The sequence below is a fragment of the Phallusia mammillata genome, chromosome 1, assembly GCF_965637545.1.
Source record: "Phallusia mammillata chromosome 1, kaPhaMamm4.hap1.1, whole genome shotgun sequence".
NCBI lineage: Eukaryota > Metazoa > Chordata > Ascidiacea > Phlebobranchia > Ascidiidae > Phallusia > Phallusia mammillata.
The window spans coordinates 35,192,838-35,204,162 of record NC_137252.1 but is presented as its reverse complement, the minus strand read 5'-3'; positions in this window follow the sequence as shown (position 1 = coordinate 35,204,162).

Here is an 11,325-nt window from a genome sequence, read left to right as displayed (position 1 = left end):
ACTGCAAAATTTTTTCTTAATTACACACTGAGTAAATGAGTTTCATGCAATTAAACTAATTAAATACGTTTTTTTCAAACTATTAATACACAATTAAAGCAAATTATCCTGTAAGTGCAGCATCCATCATGAAAAAATTCGTTTCTGATTCTGATCATAGGCCAAGCAGCAATTAACTAATCATTCGAAAACTACTTGCCTTTTTAAAAGGGAACTCTGGCCACAGAGACGCACAGGTTTTTCTGGTAACATCCGACACAAATTTTTATACATTTAAGTCTATTACATTTTACAACAACAATAAAAAAAAACTGCAAAGTTCATTGCAAAAGCCGCCAAAGGAACTTTTGTTTGATCCAATGAGCGGACGTTAAGTGTGCGAAAGGGCAAAAGAACGCTCTTAACCTTTCACACACTTCCAGTTCCAAACAACGTGTTGTCTTTTCACCACAAAGCTTCACGACGCCACGCTTCAATGCAGTCAATTGAAGCGAACGAAAAGAATCTTAAACCAGCGTACTGGTAGCATGTTTTTTTTAAACTATCACTCAGTGGTTCTCAACCTTTCATGAACCGCGTGGCCCCTTAAAAGTATATTTTGGGTCTCGTGACACTCTTTAAATAACAATGTAAGATCTGTGCCCTCCGGCAAAAAATTTAAATAGCAAACTCGAGTAGAAATTCGGTATTAATTTCGGATTTAAACAAATCCAATAGGGTAAACAACAAACTGTAATCGTGACAAACCTAAATATGGACAAAGAGTGTTATAAGTAATAAACATATTTGCAGCGTTTACTAATTTCTGCGCTTTATAAAACAAAATGACTCACTGATTATTAGTGAGTGTTTCTGGCGATGCAACACCCGTGGACCCCGAAATAGCCTACAGCTCGGCTACCCTGTGGGACCGAGGGCCCCGGTTGAGAACCACTGCTATAGCTCATTAAAACCATACAATTTTTGAAATCTTGTAATTTTTTAACACAGAAACAGATGATGCAGTCACGTTCTGATTTTGGGGGAATTAGACATTGATTAATCACCGTTGATTTAGCGGATTATCCTGCAAAACTACTGCGGTTACGCCGCGTGACGGACCTCGACTCGCCTCCACGGTAACGCATTTAAACATTTGACGTTGATAAATTTATCTGCATTAGGCAGAGATAATGTTTTTTAAAAGACATTGTTTCGCTTATTCTTACATTTTCTGTGTAAACGTGTTAGTCTGGGACAAACATTGTGTTAACTTTGTTTTTTTAATGGATCCTTTGAAGTGCTTTCAAAAAGCCTATTTATCATAAAATTGCAAATTTTGTAAATCTCAACATCGGTTTAACATGGATTTATGGATTATTATTTTAGTTTGTTTTTTATTCTAATGTCCTTGCAGCTAACGTGTGTTTGTTTCGGTAGAACTACTAACACTGGAACTCAGCTAACGCCCGGTTTGGTAGGTGGCGCAACAGAGCATAGGCGGCAATGGTGCTGACTCGACAATTCTCCCATAAACCCAAATTGCTGAGCCAGCACCATAAACGCCCATGCTCCGTTGCGCCACTTACCAGAAAATCCCAGACCGGGCGCTAGCCAAATTCCAGTGTTAGTAGCTCTGCCGTTTGTAGCTCTGACGAGAGTGCATCACGATGCAAACAATAAACAACAATTTGATGTTTCTCGGGGACGAATCCCGATCATAGTTTTTATGTTTGTGTATGGGTCAGGCGCGCCGGACTGTTCGGCCAAGTTCCTGCCCAAGTAGGTTATAATGAGAGCAACTTTTCAAGCGGTAGCCAAACAAATCTTTAAGATCCGCTAGATGACACTAGTGACACATTGAATTGCAGATCGTTGAAAACAACCAATTCGTCAAACTTAAACAATACACGACGGTTCTCCCGGAAAAACAAAAACAAAGCTGGGAACGGGATTTGGGTCTTGCTTCAAATATTACCCATTGGGAAAAACTGTACGAAACCAACTACAATTCGACAATGGAAACAAAGTTGCGCTCCCTTCAGATAAAACTAAATTTACGTGCCGTTGTGACCAACGATGTTTTGTATTCATTTGGTATTACTGATACAGACCAATGTGTTTTCTGTGAAACGGAAACTGAAACGATAAGCCATATGTTTTTTAAGTGTATTCGTGTGCAGAGCTATTGGGAAGAAGTCTTTGCATGGATCTCGGCGAAATTTTTAATCTCCCTTGATGTTAATCCTGTGTACGCTTTATTTGGAGTATGCAACGAATCGAAATTATTGAACTGTTTACTTTTATGCGCTCGATTCGTAATTTACCGTTGTAAGTACGCGAAAATACTTCCTAGACTTTCATTATTTCATCACACAGTGAAATCAGTAAAGAATTCTGAATACATTGTGGCTTTAAATAGAAATAAACTCCCGATGTATAAAGCAAAATGGGCAGGTCTGTAATGATTCGTTCGCTACCTACCTAAGTGCGATTTCTTCTATCGTTCGCCTTTCTTTCTTTTGTGTATCATTTGTGTATGTATTTTTTATGCTAATAAATTTTTTGAAAAAAAAAAAAAAAAAAAAAAAAACAACCAATTCGTATTCGCGGCGGAATGGTCATGTCAATGGAATTAAATATCGAAGTTATTTCGATTAGTGTGCTAGACCAGTTATTAAAAGTAAAATGAGTTGGTTGCTTTCTTATATTATTAGTGGCAAATCATAGATTGCTGCAGATAGTTGTAAGTCAGGGAATTAAATTTGAATGAAACGGACTTGGTTATAGTGGCCTGAATGAACACTCGACCACATTTTATACGTAATTCCATTGTGGTAAACTAACATTCGGGTTTAATTCGCGCTTAATAATCGGGTTCGGACTAGGTTTGGGGTTTGTACCAGTGGTGGGATTCAAATCTTTTGTCAGCCGGTTCTATCACAAAAGTCATATATTTCAGCTGGTTCTGTTACAAAAGTCCATTGACAGTAACCAGTAATGCTAACCGGTTCGCTGATCTCATAAAATTTCGTGAGACGGTTTTAGAACCGGTGCGAACCGGCTGAATCTCACCACTGGTTTGTACTTTTGGGTTCATCATTTTCAGGCCTTCTTTGCCTACATATCTTATGTTCTATTCCCTGTAACAAAGTCCACAATTTTTTACGGATGTTTTTAATGCCCTTGGCAGTGAAAAGCGCAAAATCACGAAAACATTTCCGCAAAACGGAAAGAAACCGTGTTTCAAACTTTCGCAACAATCCAGCGCTAAAAAGCCAAAACAATGTCAAACACCTCACAGCGACAATTGTGACGCCAACAACACGCACTGTGACGTCACATACCTGAACCTTGCCCCTAACTTTGCCTTGACCAAGACGAATGGACTGAGAACTCTGTTTACACGTCGGCCCGGCTTCGGTCGATTATGACGCAATATTCGCTATTATGACGTTTGAATGCAAAACAATGAGGCAGCAATAATGGTTAATCCTTCCGGGAAAGGAAATTATTTTGGCAGAAGTAGGTCTTTCGCGCCGGAGTTTGCTGTTTGTGATACAGATGAATACCAAGTGGGTCCAAAGACGTGAAAACGACCGGAATTGATTTGAATCGCTGTTGTCAATCGGTAGCGTGGAAACTATTTTGTCATGAAATTGCTGAGTTAAACTTCGGCTTGCGTTTTCGGCATTGGAATATACAGAATTGGGTGCCCGCAACGCCATTTTTGCAATCTTTCATGTGTTCCAGTAGAGCTGTTGTAATTTACTTTACACAACAAATGATAAATTTGGTTGCAAAGAAAATGCCAATCTTACGTGTGTTTCAGTTTACATCGGCAGAATGCAATCTAGGAAAAAATGTATTCAAATCTATTTAAATTAAAAGCTGTAAGTAAGCTTAGAGATAATACTGTAAAATTACGACAAGATAGCCGAGGGGCAGTGGTGGGATTCAGACGGTTGGCACCGGTTCTATAGAACCGTCTCACGAAATTTTATGAGATCAGCGAACCGGTTAGCATCACTGGTTACTGTCAATGGACTTTTTGTAACAAAACCGGCTGAAAAATATGAATTTTGTGATAGAACTGGCTGACAACAAATTTGAATCCCACCACTGCCGACGGGTTAAATCTATCCACAACAAGTTGCAGGGATATGGGTTCAAATCTTTACCCGACAAGCAATGCAACCTGAACAAAAACTTAACTGGTGAAAAAATGTTAGGTTACACAAATGTGCTAACTTGTGCTACTCGCAAAAATTCGTCGATTCCAAACTGGATTCGTAAAAATTTAAATCGGCAAAAATGTAGCGCGTGCAAAGTAAAGTCAGAAGCAATGAAGTTATATTTAATCTTGATAACCCATTAGGTGGACTTTCAATGTTTAAAACAAACAACCTAACACGCGTTTATTTTTTATCATCCGCCGTACAACTGTAAATTAACTGCACACGATGGCGCTACAGTTCCAAAGAGCAAAAACACTTCGCTTCAAAACGTCAGTTTGATTGAAACTTCGAAGATATGCAAATGATTCGGCCTCCAAGTTAAATCATCCAATAGAAGTTTCGCTTGTCGCTATTAACTGCTCTGATTGGACAATTGGTAACCACGTGATTAGCATACAGGTCGCATAATTATTGCGTGTGTCATGAATTAGTGCGAAATCATCGATATTTTAACATACAACAGGTGTCAATGCCTAAAGGGGTTACTGGAATTAATTCAGAAAGGGGATAAACTTATTTTTTTCCCACCAAAGTGTTTGTGATGAAAAAAGTTTCCGCCAAAAAAATACATGCGGTGTTGAACCGATTATGTAAAATTCTGCGTATTTTGTGTGAGTCATTTTGCCCAAAACGGGGCTTTCTTGCTTGCTACAGCATGCAGTGTTTTGGATTCAGTTTACTTAAATATGTAGTCATATTTTTTACTAAATTTTCAGCCAGATACGGCAAATCAAAGTTTTTAAAAACAGCAATTTCATACCGCAAGCACAGTTCACAAAATGCGCATAGTTCAAAAGTAAACAAGCCTATGTTACGTCACAAACGCATTTCATGCGTCACAGAGCAGTCGGAAGCCTATTTACACCGGCGGAGAAAACACAACAGACAGAAGTCAGATGTTGTTGGTGACAGGAGACCGGGAAACCGGGCCAACGTCGTTTATTGATTCACATCGGTTGAATCCGTTGCACAGATGTTAGTTTCCGGTCAGTTAGCAGGGGAAGGAACGTCTGTAAACCGACCGGATAACAAGATGTGATCTCGTTAGTCAAAAGTCGATTGGGGTTTATTGAAATTCACACGCATGGTTGCACATTGTGCGGGTGATAATTAAACGGTGTGTTTTGATGATTTTTGTCAGTTTGCTATTTAGTCCAAGTGAAGAGTTTTAAGGCAAGTTTGCAAAGTTTTGATTTTACAAAACAATGATTTTCACCTAATGTATATAAACAAATTAAACAGCACTTAAAATTTGGAATATTAGTGAGAAGTATTTTTCTGATAAAAAATAGTTTATGACTTTGGCACCTAGTTTATTAGGACATTTTAGAAAACAGTAAAAACAAACATTTTACTGGGTAATTTCAATTTAGCCCCAACCAGTTGGGACAAAAAAAAATTTCCATATTGCAGGAGCGGCATTAAAAGGTTTCAATGGCATTTCTGACGCTTATAGGAGCCAAAAGTGAAAGCTGATCGGAGGTAGACCGCTTGATTTCCGAAAACTCACTTTGGCTTTTCCGCTGCAGTTCAGCCGACAGCGCAGCTACAGTGGATGGCGTTGGGTCTTTTTGCGCTGGTTGTAAATCTCACTCCGCGCAGAACGGGCAACGCGCCATATTTTCGCTGAACTTGTACAACGGCGACGGCGTCAGTGCAAAGCGAGAAGGGACAGAGAGGTGCCTCTTGGCTGGGCGAAGGTAGCGTTGAAACACACAGGAAGACAAAGTCTTGTTAAGAAGGAGGTCGTTTCCCTGACAGCGAACAGTTTCAAAGTGAGGGTGCAACTTAATCACTACTTAATCTGCGATAGCATCAATCAGAGCAACATTATGAAGCAAGATATGTCGTAATGTGTCAGAATGTGTGTTTCAAAATACCTCGTCGCTTTTCGCTGCTTTAATACGGAGACTGTGGTGTATTAAAAAGAGAAAATAATTGGATTCTGGAACCAATTTTGCTATTTTTGTTTTTTAATATATAATGCAATGGTAATGAATTTACGCAAACATAATCGTCTGTGGAACAAAATTGATTAATAATTAATGAAATCTGCTGCAAAAATCTATTTTTGGCCGAGGAAAGGAATAATGCATAAACTGGGTAAAATTTTGGCGCAGGTTTGTAGAGAAAAATTGGTCGGAAACGGTTTAAAGAAACGTCTAGGCACAGGAAGGGGCGAACCACTGAGTTTAATAAAGTGCACCGCAGCCGGTAAAATAGATGGCAATTGAGAGTTTATCGAGTCGGAAGTGTCAGCAATTGAACGGCAATTTGCGAATATTCTATGAAACAGATTAATAGCAATTTGTCTTTGAGGCAGCGCTCCACGCAGACCAAAGCAAATCATATAAACAGGTTCGGATTTAAGTTTATAAGAAATGAGCCTGATTTCAGCTTAACTTTACAATTACACACATTCGAGTCGTAATTTTCTTTTGATAAATATGACTTTTGGGCCTAGTTTGACCCAGAAATTGGCCGAAAATGTATTTTGTTACCCGGCAACGCTGTAAAAAACAATTCTGCAGATTCTAATTCCATTTGCTTTGTAGCTTTATGACGTCACAAACGATATGTTGTCGGCTTACATTGTTTTCAAAATTGAGAAGAACATCGCATTGTCCGCTTTATGTTATGGACTAGAATCAAAAATTAGTAATGTGCACGAGATAAGAGTTTAACCGGGAATCGAACCCGTAACCTGACGATTACAAATTTTGACGAAATGCCATTAAACCACTCGAAAAAGTTAACGCTCAAATCTTTTTATGACACCAAATAAAGCGATTGTGAAGTAGCGTGGTCAAAACGCGATACGGTTTCAGACGAACCGCCCATAGAACGCCTTCAAACGTTTTAATGATTAGAGTTTAGGGGTATAAGGTTTCTTCCAGTGACACGAAATAACGTTTTAGCAAACCGTGTGCGTAATTGGACTCCCTTTCATCCGTGCAGGCCGCAAAACAGTTTAATTATTCGCCATGTTTTCACAGATACCGCCTAAAAGCCGATTTAGACACGCTGCGGTTCAACTCAATGACAGCTCTATCATCGGAAAGTCTTTTTAGTCCATTTTTTTGTAAAATAACGTTCGATTTTTGAATAGGTGATCAAATAAAAAGACTCACAAGTTTTACCTCAACGAATGAGAAAGACGTCTTTAAAACTGGTTTCAAACAATTTCCCTAACGATGTAGTTTTTCGTAATGATGCAAAGTTTGGGCGTTGGTAAAAAAGGCAAAGCACTTGGTTTTTAGCCAGTACAATAGGGTCATATAAGATCCATGTAACTAGTAAACACGAACACTTAGATATTGTGGTAAAAAAATGAACTCTAGCAACTTTTGTCAGATTGTTGTGAACGAGGCAGTTTTTCGCATTGGTGTAAAATTAGTGGCACTTGTAAAAACAAATCACTTTTTTTACTCTTTGGTTGGTACAATTGTCATATGTGTCCCTGAAAAAGATTAACACAAACACTTAGATTATATTGTGGTAAACTTAAGATATTTAGCAACTTTTGTGAGATTGTTGTAGAATAGTCGTGACGCCTCCTGAAAAAGTCATTGCAAAATTTATCGCTTTGCCGACAGTTCGCGTAAATTAAACCGGATTTTTTTCCTATTCCCTAATTCATTCAGAGCCGAACAGCGTGGAGATCAGGTGACCCGCTCTTTTTGTGACGGAATAATGATTTGTAACGTGATCGAAGTTCTCATTGTTACTTGTGATGGCTGTTCCCATTGCTTTAACGGAGTCGATTGCAGCTCGGTGTTGACAAAACAGAGAGAGTGAATTTGATAAAAATGCGAAATAAATTGAAAAGTTTTGCGCTGTTGGTTGGCAAAACCAAACTTTTTACTCATTCGAACAAATAGTAGTTCCGTTTTCGAGTTGGTATTACCAAAAACATATAAGTGAATAAGAATTAACAAAACAAACACAACCTTGTTAATCTCTTTGTGTTTTGAAATAAAGTGAGACTTCTCCAGTGCCGTTTTGTCTTTATTGTACTTTGAAAGACAAAGTTAATGCTACAAAGTCATTTGATCAAAGACTTAACATACCTTTTGATCCAATGTTAACTTTTTGATCCAAAAATTGTCCCATTAAACAAAACTACTAAAAAAACTCTAGTAAAACTAGTACAAGAAAACGAGAGAATAAAAAACGTTGATCGTTTTTGAAAATTAACCAAAAAACGAAGGCCCGTTTATTTTTGTTGAATATGGCATTCAAGTCAAACCCAAAACCTAAATCCTAAACAAGAATGAAAAGCATCGAGTGTTTCAATTGTCTCGTATCACGATTTTCGCACAAAGCTTATCAATTATCCAACTTTCATCCCAGTGATTGTGAATGACTTCAAACCGTTGAGTTGAATTTCAGCGTCATTAACCTTTGACCTACTGAGGGCGGTCACTTTCAGATGTTGAGAGTTTTACTATAATTACCCATTGGTTTAAACCTGGACGTTAAAAGGCTACGAAATGCAGTGTTGTGTGTGTGTGAAGTGTATTGGTGTTTCCCATTGGAACAGGTTGTTGTCTAGTGTATCCGAAAAGTAATTCATCTTATTCTATAGTGGATTGTTTTTAGGAGAGTACAAAACGTTTGGAAAGTGATATGTATAGTTAAAATTGAGGTCCATTGTTTTAATATCAAAGAAGAAAGTCTAAACCAGTGGTTCTCAAACTCGGTTTTCGGGGCGGCATGCGGCTCCCAACTGCTTATTTTGCGGCTCGCACCAGACCTCAGAAAACCACCAAACATTGCTATTTTAGCTTTCAAAGTAATAATCTTTAGTGATTTTCTCAAGGTTTCGTTTTTTTGCGGCTCCCTGCACACTTAAAAAATACAATTTGGCCCCGACAATAAAAAAGTTTGAGAACCACTGGTCTAAACACTCTAAAGCCTAAAAGTCATTTTTGTGATGGAATTACACATTGCAATGCAACGGCCCAAAACAACAGAGTCAAATTGAGTTGAAATCACTTCAAAAAAGCAAAAGCAAAATTTGCATTGTTGGATGTTAAAGAAAACTTACTGTAAATAACATAAGGACACAGATACGCAAAATTCTCAAATTACAATGTCGGGATTCTAAACGTCTGTAGACATTCGATATTAGCTTCGAAACATCTGTTAGTGCGTTTCTATTTCACGTGATATCCAACCGTTGCCCTAACGCACCCAAAAGACGCCGAAACAACCCACGAAAAAAACATGTTCGACTGGAAGCTTGAAAGGACGTCGCATCAATGATCGGCGATCCACAATAAAAGTGGAACATGAAATTCGGCACTGGAACAACATTCTTGTCGATTCTGCTCCGAGACTAACACACCAGCGTCACAAAAGCGCGATTCTTCGTCCGACATGAGTAGATAGGCGGTTTGAAAATACACGAAATTCTAGAACGGACGCGAAACAGTCTCGCGGAATGAAGGGGGCGGCAAGGTGATGCGTTTTTGTGTCGCGCGATCGTTGAAAAGGAGCGAGAGCTGTTTACACGAAGTCTGATGCTGTTGGATTCCATTTGGTCGATGTTAAACACAAGCAAACTGTGATCGGACTTGTGTAACATCTGGTGCTTGCAATCCGGTTAACCGCTGTTAGGTTAAGCTACACGCGTCCTACACATGTACGCTCCCTTTGTGCAGTGGAAAAACATAACTTAACACAACTTGAACAAAACTATGGAGTAGCAAATTTGTCTTGTAAGCTCCACGTGCTTGTTGCCAACGTAGAACATCGGACTCTGATTAAACCAGCGGCTTGATTGAAAGTAATAACATCTGCGGTTTATAAACGCTTGTGATGAAATATTTTCGTTGCATAAAAGCTCTATGACTTACGAACATTTGATTAAATAAATTCCGAAAACAAGGTCCTCTTATTAAGATCTTAAGTGTTTGACAGTTCTGTTTTTGATTATACTGGGTTAAATTAAATTGAAATCTCCTCATGTCTGTTCTTTGCCTCGGTTCTGGCGCAAACATTTCCAAACAAGTTTCAAATCGTTGTTCGTTACTCTTTGAGTCTATTGGAGAATATGCTTAACCTGGGAAACATGTTTCAAGTGGTAACAAATCATGTGTTTTATGTTGTGCTCACAAAATACAAAATCAGTTCGAATTATCTCTTAAAATATTTTGCACATTGGCAACAATAACAAACTTACACATTGGCCGCACTTTGTTGTTGAATAACGACAACGCAATTTATTTTATTTGTTTCATATATTATATTTTACAGGAATGTAGAATATTTTTGCTGATTCACTTTTACTATTGTGACTTATTAAACGGATTTTTACGAGAAAGGCGTCATCGCCATCGACGGGGAATCATCAAAACAATTTCATTAGGTGAGTGTGTGCTTTGTATTTATATTTTTTAAGTTGGGTCACCATTCTTGTTGGAGAAAACTGAGTTACAGGAAAGACTTGAAACAAACCTATGAGACATGTTAGGTTGAGTTGATTCATTTTGATGTAAAACCTTCGGTTTAATTAACAAATGTACTGAAATGCGGGAGATTATATTTTATCCAATAATTTTTTTTCCGTTTTGAAAAACAAACTTGTAATATTGTAATATAATGCAACATACAATGCTTGATATGCGGTCTATTAAAAGTGTCTCCGTGTATGAAAAATGTCTACAGTTAAGGATTCAGCTTTTTTAAAACCTTTGGCGGAAATGCGGGATTGTATATTATACGAATTGTTCAGACAATTCACTTGTTTTGTTAGTTTTACAGCTTGGTTTTGGCGCATGTCGATACTCCACAACAACTATACGGCCACACGAACCTGATATGCACGACGTAATACAGGCAATTTAGCAGAGCAATGCTTGTATATTAGATATTCTGACTTCCCGTTTTTAGGCCGTTTTAGTTATTAACATAGAGACACAATGTCGACGTATAAGTTGTGTGGGTGCAAAATATGTTGTTGGGTGAAAAAAAAAACATATCTACCCTGCAATTAAGAGAGAAAAACGTACCGGCAAAAAGTTGACAAGTTTTTAACGAAAATATGAATACATGCCAGTATTTTGGTTTCTGAGTTGTGTTTGGTTTTCTGAGTTTATTAAAT